Consider the following 12522-nt stretch of genomic DNA (forward strand, 5'->3'; position numbering starts at 1 on the left):
GAGCAGAGGGTTGGACTAGATGATCTCCTGAGGTCCCTTCCAACCCTGATATTCTATGATTCTATGATTTGTTTAGTCTCAGTGACTCGCCCGCTGTCTGTAGATCCTGGGGGAGCTAGGGTAACCCTGGAGTAGAACAATCACCCACGAACCATTCACAGCGTTAGCACAATCGTCCCCAAAGCTACTGCCTGGGGTTGGAATATCTGTCACGGATGCATGCAGGCTGAGCAGTGTGTGACTCCAGGAGTAGCCCCCCTGGGTCTCATGGGACTAAGGATTTCATGAACAGCCCAGGTAGTCCCTCGCCCCTCAACTTTCCCTGAAAAGAAGTGACTCTACAAATGGAGCTGCGTGAACTCTGCATTGGTTAAGGTGCGTGAGTGCTCTCTGGGTTCACATGGATACCCGTAGTGAGGAACAAACAGAAGGAAGGGAGAACAGCAGCTGTCAGTGTAATACAGGGCCAGTTTCCAGCCCAATCCACACAAGATAGGTGCACGGGGCTCCATCCTGCATGCTTTGCAGAGCCCAATAACTCAGTGCACTCATTGGCAGGCGTACAAAGAAGAAAGGATCAGACTCAGAATCTCCCTCCTTTTGCCATCGCCATGGGAACTCCCGCGGGAGGGATGCATGCTATTGTCCAACCTTTCCCTTTGGGGTTTGATGCGCTACAGTGTATCGTGTACACGAAGACAGTTGAAGTTAAGTCTTGGAACTGGGACTCAGAGATCTGGGTTCAATTCCGGATGTTGCCACAGACTCCCTGTGTGACCTTAGACAACCCATTTGATCTTTCTCAGTGCCTCAGTTCTCCATCTGAATGTACAGCACCTGGCACAACGGGGCCCTGCTCTTGAGGGCAGGGTCCCATTGTGCTGGGTACTTAGGGTGACCAGATGTCCCGATAGCCTGACCCTGGGGCTCCCAACAAGGGTGCTGGAGAACCTTGCCTGCTTGGCTCTCGTAGGCCCTGGGTCACAGCCCAGTGGAGCAGGAGGGCCTGGGCTCCCCAACCAACTGTCCCTGCTGCACTGAAGCAGGCAAGGACACTGAAAAGCCCAGGTGCAGCCAAACCTGTACACAGGCAAGGAACTGGATGGAAAGGCCTCCCCACTGGGACGCGAGGCTGGATGTGCTGCCCGCTAGGCCACCTGGCCCTCTGGGGCCTGTAATACAGGGCCGGCTGCACGCCTGCCAGCTGATGCCGCGCCAAGAGCGCTAGGCAAAGCAGTGCAAGCAAATAGCGAGGGCGCTGATATTCCCTGCTCATTAGGTCACCTGCGGGCTGCTGGATTGCATAAGGACACCCCATCCCAAGGCGGCCTATGTTTAGCAGCGTGGGTCAGAGGCCTGGCACAGCATTCGTTTGCTGCGAAGAAATGTTCACAAGCGGCGTTTGGTGATAATATGTGACCCAGAAAACTATACTTTTTAATAAGTAACAAAATATGCCACTGTATTCTTTCCGTGGCTTAAACTACATGTTAGAGGAGTCGCTTTTAAGAGCTGAACAGAACGCAGATCAGATTACAACTGATCTCATAACAAACCCCAAAGGTACAATATTGTATTGGCGCTCGTATTTTACAATCGTTTGGTTAATTTTGCAAAGGCAGGACCTTCAGCCTGTGATTGTTATTGCTGGTGTAGGAGAAAAGAGTAAAATGGAGATGAACTATTACTTAGGGAGACTTCACACATTCGGAGTTGATCAAATGACACTAAATTTCCAGAGCTGAATTCGTAAATCACTGCCAAGGGAGAAAAGTTATGGAAGGAGAAAGCAATTAAATTCACTTCCTGGTTTTGATTATATTAGATCCAAGTTCATTTGAGATCCAGGATTAAGAGCTGGCCAGCTGGACTCAGATTAAATGGTATATAACCACCACAAAACATATCTTAACAAACACAACACGCTTAGAAAGGTGTTAGGAAACAGAAAGCTGGATTGAATAACAACGTAGCAGCGTTAAGCTGGCATGTCTGGACTGACCATATAAAACAGGCCATCCCATCAGTAACAATATACAAGCTTCTCTGCATAACAGCTTTAAGGCAGCTTGGCCTTAAATAATACAGCGCATTGTAAGCGATGTAAAAAAATGAAATTGGAGTGCCAGAGGGGAATAACCCTATATTAGTTGTTCACATACCAATGCTCTGCTACCATCCAGCAGCCAGTCTTCCAGACCCTCTCCGGTTGCAAGTTTACTTGAGTTCACAGTAGTCAACATGACCGCTTTAACCGCTTGAAACTCAGCAGATGCAATGAAAGGGACACAAGGTATCAACTGTCCCACTTGTCGCAATGGGGTGTTGACTCTGAAACCTAACGATGGTGATGTAAATGTAAATTTGTTAACTATTTCAGTGCCAATCATTTTAGCAGAACCATCCAGCTACTTTTCTTATCCAGCCTGGTTGGATATCATGGTTTGAGAGAGACTGTATAGTCTCAAATGCTTTGCCCATTCTAGTTTTAAACAGACCAACGTCTCTTGGTGATTGTGTGAGAGAGAAGCGAGGGAGCTCTTTCGATTTAGCTTCTCTCCCCATCTAATAGTAATAATGCCTGTGACACACATGCCATCTGAGAGGCTGCTGGTGCCCTCACCTTCCTCTGAGAGGGAAGTATCATTACCCCTGCCTTAGAGATGGGAAACTGAGTCAGAGACTGTCACACAGGATGTCCCTGGAAGCCTGGGAAATGGAACCCAGGGCATTAGCCCTAAGACTGTCCTTCCCCTCTTCCCGTACGTGGTGCTTTCTTGCCGTCCTACCCTCCAAGTCCCAATTTCCCTCAGTTCCTCTCCTTTTTCTCCACCATTCCTCCCTCTCTTCACCCCTCACCTGGTCCTTTCTTCTCCCATTTCCGCTGGTAAAGTCCCCACCCATCTTCTCCCCCAAGCATCTCCCTCCCGTGTTTGTTACTCCCCTGACCCCATCTCTCCAGGTGTGGCTCCTAACACTTGGATGTGTACAGGTGTTAGATGGTTCAGAGCGCACCTCTGGGTGCTGCCAGGCTCTCAGGTGTCTGGGCCTGCCCAGGGAAGGGGGGTAAGAGTGTAATGGCACAAGAGAGAGTCTGGCATTGGAAAATACAGGCCTTAAACTCCTCTTCAGCTCATTCAAGGAAAACATTCTGTGCCAGTCAAAGCCAATGTCTGAGAGCTCTCCCTGCCCCAAGCAGTAACAAGCTGGCACACCTCGAAGCACTGACCTACCGAGAGATTATCAGCCGCAGATTATATAACAGAGCAGGCCAGAAGCTACATTTAGGATCTTGACCTCAGCTATATGACACCTTCCTCCAAAAGAACTTCCAGTCTAATCTTTCAGCCCTTGAGAGAGTGACCCCAGGCAGATGACATTGTCCTGTCAAGCGCTCATCATCGATAGGAACGAGAGAGACGGAGTTCGCGGAGCGCTTGGTGCTGGGTCTAAGAGCAGCACTTTAGGGATGAAGCAAGACCCGAGTGAGAGATCACTGTGCGCTGAAGAGGCAAACCAATAGACAGGAAAATTATTAATGGAGAAAGCTTAAAATCAGGAGTGAGTCTTGTCCTTAGCATCCATTACATAGAGCCAGGTTTGCAGGTAAATTATGGGCCAGGTCTTTCAAAGCTTAGCTCCCAGCTGAGCATGTAAACCAGATTTCCAGAAGGCCTCGGCCTCCAGCAGCTCCCACGGCTCGTGGCACGGTTGCCATCTTGGCCAGCCCCACAGAGGTTTTATGGGGCCCTCCAGAGCTAAAAGCAGACGTCTCTCCAGCCTGGGCTATGGAGGTGGCCACTGCCGTGGTGCTACGCTTCCCGTTCTCTGGGGCTCGGAGCTGGACAGTCACATACGCTGACTGGCGGGTTATGCTCACATTTTTGAAAATCTGGGTGCCTGAGTGGGAGCCGTTAGGTGCTGAGCTCTCGGGGAAATCCGCCCCTGCCTGTAGAGCCTTGCGTGGACACAACATTTGTATCTGCATCCAACCCGTAATCCGCAAAAACGGTCTGCGGATATAAACCCGATATCCACGGATTTGCAGGGCTCTGCCTACCAGGTCCCCTGAGGAGAGCCACCCTGTAGAGGGCTGGGGGTGCATAATGTGCTGGGAGATGGACGATGCCCGTAATTCCCCCTGCAGCTCCACAGGATTTGGCCAAGGGGAGATTCCCCAGGGAACCCCAAGTCAGAGGACTCTGACAGACCCGTTCCAGCTAGCACCACCCAGCTTTGCTCTGGCCTCTCCCATCCTGGGGGTTTTGTGCTGTTGCAACCTGACCCGCTGCTAAGGTTCCTCCACTGGGGACTGGCCCTCCAAGAGAGTCATGTTGAGCAGGGTCCGTTGGCTGCAACCTCTATGTCAGAAACCTGCGTTTGGGATATGAATGAGCGCAAAGCAGGCAGGAGAGGAGGTCCCCTGGGCAGCCTCCTGCTGGAGAATAGCCAAAACGCATGGGGAAGCAGGTCAGTTATTTCAGCCTGCTCCAAAGATCACAACCTTTAGCGTCTCTCCTTAGGACCTGCTCACACAGTGCCAGGCACGTTAGGGACCCCAGCCCCCATACTCAGAGACCCCAGCACTGGTGCGCCAGCCGATCTGGGCCATGCGTGCAGAGGCTTGGGGTGGCGCTGCAGTTCTGGCGGCAATACTGCCATGACAGAGGAGCCACACCGGCTGCTGTTCACGTGCCTATGAGGACGTGGAGGGCCAGCTCCGAAGGCTGCCTCGGGGCCTGGGGTGAATGTGCCTCTCTCTTTTAGTGGTTTGTTTTTTTGTTTGTTTCCTTTTCATTCACCAAGAACAGAGGCTTTTCCTGGCACAATCTCGAAAAGGGGAGCTGGAAATACAACCCCCGTCCCCCCACACAGAAGGGCTTTGCTCCTGCCTGATGTAAAGGGCTTCCCTTGGAGGACGCTGCTTGGCCGGGACCTGCATTTCCTCTCCCCTGCATTTCCTCTCCCCAGACGACTTGCGTGGAAAGATCAGCGTGTTGCATACGCGAGAGCCCCCCCTGTGGCCGACACACCAGGGACTGAACCAAAGCCCTCCAGGCCCAGCAGCAGGAGTGGCTACAACTTGAGCTAACGAGCCAACGTTATAATTAGGGGCTACAGCAACTCATCACCTCTGTTTGTGGCCCGGCCTGGCGTGGGCCCTGTCACATACACTCGCTCACCCGGGGGTTACACATGCATCAAAGGATATGTCCAGACTCCCTCCTTGGCCACATGAAGGGCTTTTGTAGATAGGGGCACGTCGGAGACATTAGGTGGTGTGGCTAGTGCTGTGACTACCTGTGTGCAGGGTGCAGGCCCTCAACGGTGGAGTTAGGCACCGGGGCCCAGCTCCTCAACGGTTGGCTTTTAAATCTTCACCCAGGCACTGAGCAAGGGGCCTAATTGTCAAATGCTGAGCACCCTGCAGCTCCACTGAAGGCCGACGCCAGGTATTCAGGAGTCTACATGTAGATCCCCATCTTGGGGAAGGTGTGCAATCACCAATCCGATGGTCAATTGCTCACCTGAGTCAAAATCAGGCCTCAAACCTTCAGCTCTACGTAATACTGATGTATGTTCATCTGCACCTCGCAGCACAGTTCTAATAAAGCTGCGGAGGAAATCAATCTACAGATTATCAGTAACTGAGTAAGCATTTCCCCGGCCCCGAGGCTATCGTCAGACAGCGCTGCTGCACTCCAAGATCAAGACTGTGTATATCTTGCAAACATGCACAGATAAAACGTTGAAAGGGCAACATCAAGATGTGGAAACCCCAGTACATTAAAGCCATGGATCTGTCTACACATGGGCTAGAGCGCTGTCAGCTGAAATTCAATTCAGTTTAAATATTAAACGTGGGCACGCATGGAACCCTTATCTCTAAGGAGCAGGGAGCTCTGTCACTGAATTCACACGTACTGGTGCCACCACTTCTGTGGCCCAGCACTGTGAGATGATGCAGCTGAAGGGCTCATTGAAGTCTGCTAGGTATGGAACACGGAGCGACCGGCTCAGAGGAATTGATCTGAGTTGAGTTTCAGTCCATTAGCTTCTGCAGCATCTGTTCCTTTGTACTCTTCAGTGGCAGCAAAGCGCAGCTAGTTCCATGCTCTGGTCTGAAACTATTGCCTTGAGATGTCGCAGCGTATGGCTGAGAAGCGTACAATACAGCGGGGGAAGTAACATTCTTAATATGCAAATCTGTTACACAAGCAACTCCGGCGGATGTTTCCAAATCTGCCTAGTGGGTTTTCACACCTGCCAGTATGTGACACAGCTGTGGAAACGTGTGACTAATGAGCGGAAGGTGGAACACCTGGGCTTTGTTGCATGTCATGCTGGAATTGAGGAGTAATCCTTTTTTTTTTTTTTTTTTTTAATGTGTGAACTTTTTTTTAAAGGCTCCCCCCCCATACATATAACTGCCAGCTGCCCCTCACCCTCTACCAGTAATGCAGCCTGCCCCTTCGCTCACACCAGCTGCCCACCCTTACCACATGAAGCCAATTCATACTAGTACAGAAACTGCAGCATTGAAAATAAACAGAGGGACCCTTCCTTTCTGCCACCCTCTGCCCGTCTTTTCTGTTTCGACAGTGAGCCCTTTGAGGCAGGGTCTGTCTTACTATGTGTATGGACAGCCCCTAGTACAACAGGCCCTGATTTTGGGTCGAGCTTCTAGGTGCTACTGCAATACAAATCAATCCTTAGAGCTGGGCGGACCCTGGATTTTTCTGTTTCACAGGAAAATTCTGTGATTTTCTAAAGTTTTTCTGAAATGAGACACACACACACACACACAAAAAGAAAAAAGTCAAAATTTCCTACAAAACTGCATTATGAAAAATGTTTGGGGTCGATTGAAATGTTTTGATGAAATCAAAAACGTTTCATTCTGAGGCAGGACCACCCCAGACAGGGGTTTGTCCCACTGGGTCTTAAACACCTCCAGTGATGGGGAATCCACAGCCTCCTTAGGTAACCTGCTCCAAAGCAGAACTGCCCTGAGAATTAGGAAAATCTTTCTAATATCCAACCAAAACCTCCCTCACTGGAGATTAGACCCATTACTTCTTGTTCTACCTTCAGCGGACATGGAGAACAACTGATCGCTGTCCTCTTTAGAACAACCCTTCACATATTTGCAGACTGTTGTCAGGTCCACCCTCAGTCTTCCTTTCTCAAGACTAAACACGCCCAGTTTTTTAACCTTTCCTCACAGCTCAGGTTTTCTAAACCTTTGATCATTTTTGTTGCTCTTCTCTGGACTCTCTCCAATTTGTCCACGTCTTTCCTGGAGTGCGGTGCCCAGAACTGGACACAGTGCTCCAGCTGAGGCCTCACCAGTGCTGAGTAGAGCAGCACAGTTACCTCCTGTTAATATGCCCCAGAATGATATTAGCATCATTTTACAACTGCATCACATTACTGACATTCAGTTTGTGATCCACTATATCCCCCAGATTCTTTACAGCAGTACTATCACTTAACCAACTGTTCCCCAGTTTGTAGCTGATTTTTGCTTTCTACTTGTAATACTTTACACTTGTCTTTACTGAATTTCATCTTGTTCATTTCAGACCAATCCTTCAATTTACCAAGATAATTTTGAATTCTAATCCTGTCCTGCAAAGCGCTTGCAACCCCTCCCAGCTTCGTGTGATCTGCAAATATTATAAGCATACTCTTTGCTCCGTTATCCAAGCCATTAATGAAAACGCTGAATAGTAGTGTTATATAATACAGATGTATAATCTATTATACACTTTACAATTTAAAACATTGAAAGGAGAAGTCATTCCAAAATGGAAAAATAAAAAAGTACTGTTTTGAAAAGGCTGAAATGGTTACAACCTAATTGGAATGCTCAGTTCCTATTTCTTGTTTAAATCCACATTTCCACAAAATGTCTGGCTCCTGAGGATTCAGCATTTTCTGATGGAAAAATGTCCCGCTGGAAAGTTTTCTGACCAGCTCTATTAATAATTAATATTAATAAATACAGCAATAATATTTACTCTTAATGATTAATAAACATCAAAGGATCAAGCTGGTGAATAGGCCCCAGCTGGGATCTTTGTCAGCTCTGGACATAATCTAATCTCTTCATGAATGATCGAGAAGAGAGAAAATGTCACATTAATGGCATCCACACATGACAGATGGTGTCAGAGCCCAAAGAGTGATAACTGTCACACTGCTTCCCATGGGTGTAGTATCCGGGCACTGTCCACGTAAAATCGATTGCAATAGACCAATAGATTTCATGGAGTCATTGGCTCTTCCTTCTGTCTGGGCAGAACCTCTGCTTGGGGTACAAGGGTGAGAGCAGCTGTGTCTGCTGCAGGAGGGGTCTCATTGGCCCATGTCCTGTGGTGGAGCCAGAGGAGGGGTCTCATTGGCCCATGTCCTGTGGTGGAGCCAGAGGAGGGGTCTCATTGGCCCATGTCCTGTGGTGGAGCCAGAGGAGGGGTCTCATTGGCCCATGTCCTGTGGTGGAGCCAGAGGAGGGACGCGTGGCCTCTGGCTGGGATTTCCCTCGACTTCCCAGAGGTTTGGTCTCAGACGATGCTTTTCCTTGGGGCCTTGGAGCTGGGGGATGGAGCTCATTGGCCCAGTCCCTCAGGGTGTTTGCTGAGCTCGGCTTTTACACGTGGCTCTGGCGAGGTTTTAAGAGTCACAAAATATTCATACACAAGGCAAACGTGCCCTCTGTTCACATGTGCACTGCTATTGCTACTGCCACCTTCTGACTCAGACACTGACGCGTCTCAGAGTGGGAGATTCTGTGCCCAGTAATTTGGATTTAGCCGATTGGGATTTCAGCGTGTGCTTAAAGTTAAGCATGTAGTTAAGTGCTTGCTGAATTGGGGCCAATGTCTCTTGGTGAATTTAGCTTTTGAAAAGCTACGTTCTACAGAAACGTCTCAGACCCAATCGGATCCACCCTTACTCCATGACAGCACTTTATATATTGGTTCTGCTGCAGCACTGTGGCCAAAAGGATGAATGCGATCCTGGGATGCACAGACAGGGAAATCTCGAGCAGGAGTAGACAGGGTATTTTAGTTCTCTGTTTGGCACTGGTGTGACCGCTGTTGGAATACAGTGCCCACGATCCAAGAAGGGTGTTGATGAATCGGAGAGGTCTTAGAGAAGAGCCTGATTGCTCTAACCCAGCCCAACAATGGGGACAAGAAAATCACAGCAGAGTAAATGTCACTAGGCTGCCACAATTAATAATAATAATAAAAAAGTCATACCCTCCAGAAATTGACACACATCCTTTAGCAAAGGCTACTCTATGAGTTTGGGCTAGAACCAGAGGTAAAATCAGTTCTTTTCCCTCAATGACCCATTGCAAATAATCCAGATCTTAACCCAAATCACAAACCAGAGTACTTCAAAGATGGGAGAGCCATGGAATACACACGGTTGGCCAGCTATTTAGTAAAAAAACTCAACTTATTTACAGGTCAAAACTAACTTTAGCTGGCCCACTCTCCACTGTACCACTTCTTTCAAGTCAGGCACTATGTTTCTTCACTTACTAGAAACCAGTCTGATATGAAAGCTCACTTTAACAGAGGTGATGGCAGCTGGGCAATTAGGAAACAAAAACATTTTTACGAATGTATATCAATCTTTGCAGACAGCTTTCCTAACAAAAAAGTGTCCATATCTGACACACTGGGGAAAGGACCTGGATAGACAATTCACCCCAGAGGAAGGGGGTTTGATCTGGAAAAGAGGACATGCAACTGCGGTTCTCAAACTTTTGTACTCATAGAATCATAGAAGAAGAGTCAGAGAATCTCAGGGTTGGAAGGGACCTCAGGAGGTATCTAGTCCAACCCCCTGCTCAAAGCAGGACCAACCCCAACTAAATCATCCCAGCCAGGGCTTTGTCAAGCCGGGCCTTAAAAACCTCTAAGGAAGGAGATTCCACCACCTCCCTAGGTAACCCATTCCAGTGCTTCACCACCCTCCTAGTGAAATAGCGTTTCCTAACATCCAACCTAAACCTCCCCCACTGCAACTTGAGACCATTACTCCTTGTTCTGTCATCTGCCACCACTGAGAACAGCCGAGCTCCATCCTCTTTGGAGCCCCCCTTCAGGTAGTTGAAGGTTGCTATCAAATCCTCCCCCCGCCCATTCTTCTCTTCTGCAGACTAAACAAGCCTAGTTCCCTCCGCCTCCCCTTGTAAGTCATGTGCCCCAGCCCTCTAATCATTTTTGTTGCCCTCCGCTGGACTCTCTCCAATTTGTCCACATCCTTTCTGTAGTGGGGGGGCCTAAAACTGGACACAATACTCCAGACGTGGCCTCATCAGTGCCAAACAGAGGGGAATAATTACTTCCCTCCATTTGCTGGCAATGCTCCTACTAATGCAGCCCAGTATGCCATTAGCCTTCTTGGCAACGAGGGCACACTGCTGACTCATATCCAGCTTCTCGTCCACTGTAATCCCCACGTGACTGGTACTCCCAGGTACTGGTGATCCCTTTCACACAGCAAACCTCTGAGTGCCCCCCCCCTATAAATTAAAAACACTTTTTTATATATTTAACACCATTATAAATGCTGGAGGCAAAGCGGGGTTTGGCGTAGAGGCTGACAGCTCGCAACCCCCCATGTAATAACCTCGTGACCCCCTGAGGGGTCCCGACCCCCAGTTTGAGAACTCCTGAACTACAATCTGTAGCATAATAAAAGAAAATGTATGTAAGATACTGTTTCCACAGTACCTTACACCAGTCAGGTTAAACTAAATATATACATTGAGTGGGGCTAAATGTTGGCTAAATAGTGGTGAAAGGCGATTTTAGGCATATGTGGTGGACACGTCCAAGCATTGGAGTGCTGGGATGCAATCTTTAACCAAATATCACACATTGTCGGGACATCTGTTACCAGGAGCCTCTGCTGAGTTCCTGGGGCTTCCTTGCAGAACTAGTCACGCAAGTGGAAATGAAGAATTAATCTCTATCTGTTAGTAGCTGCTTGGCTATTCGTGGCCCCTCCTTGGAAAAAGAAAAATAGCCCAACCATTGAGGAACAGTTCAGAAAAATATGGAGATTGTGGTTATGGAAAAATTAACACACCAACTCCATACCCTGCAAAGTAGGCAGAGGACAGAGAGATACACCTCTACCCCGACAGAATGCTGTCCTCGGGAGCCAAAAAGTCTTACCGTGTTATAGGTGAAACCGCGTTGCTTTGATCCGCCGGAGTGCACAATCCCGCCCCCCCCCCCCCAGCGCTACTTTACCGTGTTATATGCGAATTCGTGTTATATCCGGGTCGTGTTATATCAGGGTAGAGGTGTACTTAAATATTTACCTTTGATTCATCACTCAGATAAAGTACATTCACCGGCACACTTGTCCAGTTTTTTTGAACATTAACATTTGATAAACATGCCTGGTCTGTTACATGTATCTATAGAGATCTCACTAAATTTAATAAAATCACAAGAAACGACATAGATGACATAATGATGCTCACTCTAACATGGGAGCACCCTGTTCAGTAGAAAGATCTGCTGACTCTATTGCTGTATCATGTCTCTTTAAACAAAGCTCATTGTTGTAATAGTGGGTTTGTTTCTGATAGTTACATGGCAAGGATTTGTAAACTTGTGAAAACTTCCTAAAGAGTTAAAAAAATATTTTGCAAAGAGAACCATCAACTGTAGCTAATAAGATCCTGCCACATTGCCTTGGGGGACAGACAGGGAAGGGAGTGAAACAAAGCTTTTTGTGCCTTTAAAAAAAAACAAAAACCCAAGAACTGTCCAAACCCATAACATATGGTGATAGATTCAAGGAGCTCTATCTGTTTAGTGTAACAAAGAGAAGGTTGAGGAGTGACCTGATCACAGTCTACAAGTACCTACAGTACACGGGGATGAAATATTTAATAACGAACTCTTCAGTCTGGCAGAGAAAGGGGCTGGAAGCTGAAGGCAGGAAATTCAGACTGGAAATGAGGCATAAACTTTTAACAGTGAGGGCAATTAACCATTGGAACAATTAACTGGGGGTTATGGTGGATTCTCCATCACTGGCCATTTTAAAAATCAAGACTGATGTCTTTCTGAAAGGCGTGCTCTGGGAATGATTTGGGGGCAGGTCTCTGGCCTGAGCTACGCGGGAGGGCCGAGCAGATGATCACAGGGTCCCTTTTGGTCTGGGAGTCTGTGTATATGGATGCTGGTCACTCCCTTCTCATGATCCCCCTGTTACGGGAGGCAAGTGTTACAGGGGGAGGGATAGCTCAGTAGTTTGAGGATTGGCCTGCTAAACCCAGGGTTGTGAGCTCAATCCTTGAGGGGGCCATTTAGGGATCTGGGGGGAAAAAAACCCGCCAGGGACAGTACTTGGTCCTGCCTAGTGAAGGGAGGGAACTGGACTTCATGACCTTCCAGTTCTATGAGATAGGTATATCTCCATATATATATATATGAAATTGAAGCCATGTCTCAGGCTCTCCAAAGCACCAGTGAATTT

This window comes from Chrysemys picta, chromosome 3, assembly GCF_011386835.1.
Source record: "Chrysemys picta bellii isolate R12L10 chromosome 3, ASM1138683v2, whole genome shotgun sequence".
In the NCBI taxonomy this organism is placed as follows: Eukaryota; Metazoa; Chordata; order Testudines; family Emydidae; genus Chrysemys; species Chrysemys picta.